The sequence below is a fragment of the Aphelocoma coerulescens genome, chromosome 7 (assembly GCF_041296385.1).
Source record: "Aphelocoma coerulescens isolate FSJ_1873_10779 chromosome 7, UR_Acoe_1.0, whole genome shotgun sequence".
NCBI lineage: Eukaryota > Metazoa > Chordata > Aves > Passeriformes > Corvidae > Aphelocoma > Aphelocoma coerulescens.
The window spans coordinates 39,254,707-39,260,706 of NC_091021.1; the positions used below are offsets into that span (position 1 = coordinate 39,254,707).

General features: G+C 47.7%; 1 long non-coding RNA gene across 1 annotated transcript in view; it reads right to left on the reverse strand.

Annotated features, from left to right (window-relative positions):
• Positions 1 to 860, reverse strand: part of LOC138113416 (uncharacterized) — a 43,424-nt gene extending 42,564 nt beyond the window's left edge. Inside the window, exon 1 of the long non-coding RNA XR_011152156.1 lies at positions 626 to 860. This is a non-coding gene — a long non-coding RNA (uncharacterized lncRNA). The remainder of the gene's footprint in view (positions 1 to 625) is intronic.
• Positions 861 to 6,000: the final 5,140 nt, after the last annotated feature.

Here is a 6,000-nt window from a genome sequence, read left to right on the forward strand (position 1 = left end):
CTGAAACAGAGCCGTGCCCAGCCTGGGATGATCTCTGAACACAGCCTGGAATAACGCAGATCCCAAATCTGGATCACAAGTGGCAACTCACCTCAGGGTAACAAATGCCAAAGCTCCCACATTCCTGAGGCTGCTTTTACCCCTTGTGCCCTTCCTTTGTCTCACTAGTGGGGTCAGAAACAGGGCAGCGCTGATCCCAAACAGACAAGGAAGATGTTCTTACACAGTGAGGGAGGCGAGACCCTGGCACAGGGTGCCCAGAGCAGCTGGGGCTGCCCCTGGATCCCTGGCAGTGCCCAAGGCCAGGCTGGACACTGGGGCTTGGAGCAGCCTGGGACAGTGGGAGGTGTCCCTGCCTGTAGCAGGGGTGGCACTGGATGGGCTTTGAGGTCCCTCCCAACCCAACCATTCCAGAATTCCCTGACTCCAAACACCACTGAGCAGCTGGAAACTGAATCCACTGGATAAAACCAACCAGCAATGAGCACAATGACTTCCAACACCTGCAACATCCCTGACTGTTCCTGGATTTGTGCAGCCCTTGGCCACATATGCAAGGAGCACAATTAAGCTTTCAAGTTCCTTTTAGCAAGACACAACTTTGATTAACCTTTCCTTTACTCACAGTTTACTTTGCTTGGAGTAGAACACGCTGCTGGAGACATTTCCTCTATTTTTTTCCAGGGAGTGGATGGTATTTCCCCAGGCACCAGCCCAAGCAACAGGAACACCTCCATGGAATATTAAACAGCCCCTAAAACATAGTCCTGGAATAACTGCACTTCCCACCAGCCTCACCCCATCCCAGGCAGCAGCTGGCACCAGGCCCCTGCCCTGCTCCAGGTTAACTCTGAACTGATCCTCAGCCTCCTCACCACCACCAGCAAATTGCAGCTTCTTCCTTTAATAAGGGAACAGAGTTAATGATGCAGCGTTAATGGGAAGAAATCAAGCACACACGTGTCAGGTGGTCACCTCACCCTCAGAACGTCCTGACTCAGAAATGCTGAATTATTCACACCTGCCTCTGCTTTAACATTGGGCATTTATGGGCAGTTTTCACAGCAAAAAGAGAAAATACCAAAGGAAAATTAAGAAAAACACAAAAAGAGGAAAGGTTTGCTGGGTATCAAAATGCTCCCTTATTGATTATAAGCAATAAATGAAATAAACATTAAAAAATGTTCCAGGTGAGCTCTTAGTCTCCCCAGACACTTTTCCCATGCCTAATTTGTATCTTCCTTATCAGAGGTATAAATACCTGCAGGAAATAAGGGTCTGCACCAAAATACTCCCTGCTTTCCCCTCTCCTTCCTTTTCAAGGGAAGGGGAATAAAAGAAGACATTTGCAGGAGGGGAGGCACAGCCCCTGAGCCCACTGATCACATTGTCCTTGGATTTCTGCTGCGATGAGGGATGAAGATGCATCTCATGCTGATCCTTTGAAGCTCATGGAGATGAAGGTTAAGAGGCATTTGAAGTTGTTAGTTTGTTTGTGGCCAGGGAGGGAGGTGCTCGGTGCCCTCAATCCTGCAGGCTCAGGGATGTCACCAGGACTCACCTCTTGACATTCAGTCCCATGGCAAGAACAAAGATTAGAGCCAGGGTCAGCCCATGCCAGTCCAATTTCACTCAAAGTTTTATTGCCGACACCATTGTTCATCTGATTGTTCCCAAACACTTTCTTTTAACAGAAATGCCGAGATTTAGCCTTATTTTCAGCCATCGATTACAGTGCTGTCAGCTGAGCAAATACTGGGCTGGAAATTGCAGTGTACTTGAGAAAGTAGGGGAAAATCTATCAGAAATGAACAAAAATTGCTCATGGAATAAGCAAATAAGGGAGATGGGCTCTGGGGCTGAATAAACAGCTTGTGTGGTGTGTGCACAAAACTGAGGTGCCTGCCCCCCTCAGCTGCCCTGGGAACCTGGGATGTGGGACTCTCTAGTAAGGAGAAACAAGCAGCTGAACACTCCAGAATACCCAGGGATCTTTTTATCTGAATTCTCAGCTTCTGCTGACCAAAATGAAAAAGCAAGTGCTGTTATTTGAATGTATATTAAGGCTCTAAACCATGGGAGTAACACTGGTTTGAAAGACTGCCCGGCCATGGCTCGGCTGTGGCACCTGCATCGTCCCCAGCCCCCTGGAGACACTGAGGTGTCAGCTCCAGACCAGCTCCTGGCTCCCTAATACAGCTCAGGAATGCCTCAAACAGCTTCACAGCTCTCAGGAAACAAAAACACAGCGAGCAACAGCAGCCACACAGAAAGAGGAGTGAAGTGATGAGTAAACCCAGAATGCCTTAAACGGGCACAAAATAATTCTGTTCCAGGCCTGCACTCCAATAATTTCACAATGAAGCCTCAAACACCATCCCAGTCCAGGCCTCAGAAGCCTGGTAACAAGAGCTCTGTCTTCTGTGTTTTCCTTTCAGCAGTGGCAGCGCTGCTGCCTGGGGGCTGCACAACTCTACAACACAGAGCAGGGACCCCCAAAACCCATCAGCCCGAGCTGGGGATGGAGCAGGGGAAGGGACGAGCCCAGAGAGGCCGCTGAGCCCTGGAGCAGTGGCAGTCTCAGCACAGCAGCTGCCACCCCACAGCCAATTGCCCTGTGGGAATCGTGGCAGAGGGACCTGCAAGGAGGGGTTTGAGGGCAGAGAGTGCATTCACTGCATGGATTTTGTAGGAGTGCAAGGGGCAGCACCGGGAGGAGCAGGATGGTGCCAGGCGCTGCTGGTGAGGGAGCTGCAGCCCAGCACTGCCTGTGGGAGGGGGACGTGGGACTCTCCTCCCCATGGGAACCACCAGGGACACACCTGAATGGCCCCATCAGCCCCAAAACCAGGGCAGGAAACCCTCTCGGTGATTATCAGTGTCAGTCACACCTGGCTTGGAGCCCAAATCCTTGGCCAAGCTCAGTGAGCCCAGCATAGCCCCAGGGTCACAGGGCTGGAGGGAACCTCGGCTCCGGCTCCGTGCTCACACTGCCCTTGACGGGATCACCGGGACTCAGCAGCCCCTCCTCACCTCCCAGGCTGGCTCACCTGAGCTCCAGCTGATGGTTTCCTTCGCTCACTGAAATGTTGCTCTCTCTTTTGGTGCTGCCACTTGGAATTTAAAGAGAGAGCGGGAGAGTGACAGGGACTATATACAGCAGGGCAAATATTTGTTGTATAAGATAAACACACAATTATCTAAAATGTAATCTTAATATGACTTATTAAAATAGATTACATTTTAATGTGCACTGCAATTTGCACATTATCCAGCACACTCTGGATATGCAGCTTCCCCTGTGCCTCTCCCCTGACAACCTGCACCGCTGGAGATACAGAGAGGCGAAAACCCCGCCGCTATCTCCCTCTAAATGGCTCCATTTGGTGTTGATAGTCAGATACAGTTCTCACCTTTATCCCAGCTTGTTTCTGACCCACTGAGTTCGTGTTAATCACCCCTGTGGGCACCAATAATTTCCCCATATGTGGAATTTGATAAGTTAGAGCACCCACTTCATTTCAAGAAGATTCCAGCTGGCTATCCAGTTATCGCTATGGACAGCTTCAAGCACTTCCATGCTGGTCCTTGTATTCTGAGCTTTATCAAGTGCTTTGCACTTTTTGTCTTTTATCTCTTAATTGAGACCTGACTGCAAGAAATGCCTATCTCTTAAAGTGTGGTGCATTAAGTATTAACTTGAACTGCTTTGGCTACTTGAGGTATAGAAAAACCTTAAGAAGCTGGGAAAAGGGTGAAAAAAAATCTCCCCAAATCTCTGTTTAGAAAAACTGTGTAAATGCTGCAGTGCATTAAAAAAAAAAAAAAAAATTCTTCCTTTTCTGCCTCTCCCCACAAGTAAAAGGAAAAATAGAAAAGGAAAGTGTATATTACAGACAGAAATAAACTCCATCTACTTGTTTGCTTAACTGGAAATGCATTAAAATGCAAAGGGCGTGGGAAAGGAAAGTGTTAGGAAATGAATGTGTATGAATAAGAAATTGTTCGCAATTAAAGGTGGTAAAGAATTCTTTTCTCGCCGAATGATCTGTTCAGTCCATTCAGTTGTGACAGCAGCAGCTGAATCCCATGGAGGAGCTGGGCGGGTGTGTGATTGCCACAGACACCCTTTGATGGGGAATATCTGTATTTTTGGAACCATCTCTTCCCAGAACGACTCTGAGCGAAGGGTGTGGAGTCTGGCAGGGCCAGGACAGCGTGGTAGATGCAGGTTCTCTCTTGCTGCTCCACTCTGCACTTACTCCTTCCCCACAGACGTGCTTTGCATTCAGCCACAGCCCCGAGTAGAAGTGTTCCACTCCTTGTTGGCATCTGAAACCCAAAACCTGATTTGGGCTTGTGTTTTTCATCATTTTCCTGGGAAACAACCTCTCTGAAAAGCTGGTCTCAAACTGCCTGAAGAGCCTCTCCTGGAAATGTTGGAAAAACAAGTGGACGTGGTGTTTCCCAGTGTGGTTTAGTGGGCATGTGGGCATGGGAGGTTCAGCTGAAGGTTGGGCTTGATGACCCTGGAGGTCTCTTCCAACCTCAATGATTCCGTGATACTCCAAGTTGGACATCTAAGCTCAGAATATGTTTGAAAACACTGGCACGAATGTCCTTGTGCAGCAATTTTATCCTCTGTAAAGTGGGGTAAAAACATTCCAGTGTCAGCTTAAAACCTTTGGACCAACACAGGTCCCAAACCAGGCTGTCCTGGCAAAAAACCTGGGATCCACATATTCTACATGAATGATCCCTTCCTTTTTTAAAGCAAAACTAAACAAGGCATGAACTGCTTTTTCTAGCCCAAACCAAATTTTTCAGGAGGACCAGGCAGTATCTTCTTGCCAATGAATTTGCAGAATGGAAAAGTAGAAGAAAAGCGGGACTTGGCCTTCCCAGGAACCCTCTGAGCCCTGGAGCTCTGCCCTCCCCACTGCAGGGGTCACTCGCAGGTGGTTCTCCTGCACTGGATGTGGACCGTTGTTGTTTCTCTGAATACTAACATGAAATTACAATAAATCAACATTTCAAAGGCTCTTTGCCCATTCACAGAGCACAGGAGAGTTCAGGTCTCACTGTAACCCAAGTGTATCCCCACTCCTGCACCTGCAGGTGTATTCTTCCACTGATTTATCAAGATACCAGTTTGCTGCCCCCAAAAAAAGCCACAAGCAAGGCAGACAAGATCAGGGCTGTGTGGGGTAGATTAGGAGAAGGAAACATTGATAAGCCAAAAGACATTTTTCCTTTCAGAGACAAAGGCAGCAGCAATAATCCCATAGTGAATGAGAGTATTCTCACCTTCCTGTCTGGAGGACGTTACTGAAATCAGAAAAGTAAAGCAAAGGCTCTGAAAATGAAGGTAAAATTACACAGAAAAGCACTTCAAAAGGGTTAGATGAGGGTACCTGTGGTCCTTGAGGGGCAGAAAGGCCACTCACAGAGTGGGAAATAAAGACAGAGGATATTTTGGCTGGTCAGGAGTAAAACCAGAAGAGAACCAAGGCACCAAAGAAGTACAGGGTAGAAAAGAAATAGAAAGGGAATTTTTTTACATGGCTGACACTGAATAACCGAAATCAAATCTCTTATGCAACAGAAGTAGAAGGCAACAGAAGTGCTATCAGAAAAGGTAGAATTCACCTGCAAGAAGTCAAACCCTTTGCCCTGGCACCAGATATTTAACAGCGTCCCCAGATACCGAAAGGGTTTTTACCAATTAGAAATTCCCACTTGTGTCAGAGGTCTACAACAAGGAAAAAACTGCGAAGAACCCATGATCTGTTATTCCTTTCTTGCCAGTTCACAACATTTTGGGTTAGTTTTGGGGAGACTCTGTAAACTCAACACACGAAGAGAGCTGGCTGCCACAAACTTGTACAAATCTCTTCAGTGAGTGAATCACTGGCACAAACCTGTACGAGTCCCTTCAGGAATCCCTGCATGGCAGTAGGGACCAGAGGACCATATTTTAAGAGCCAAGCTGATAGCTAA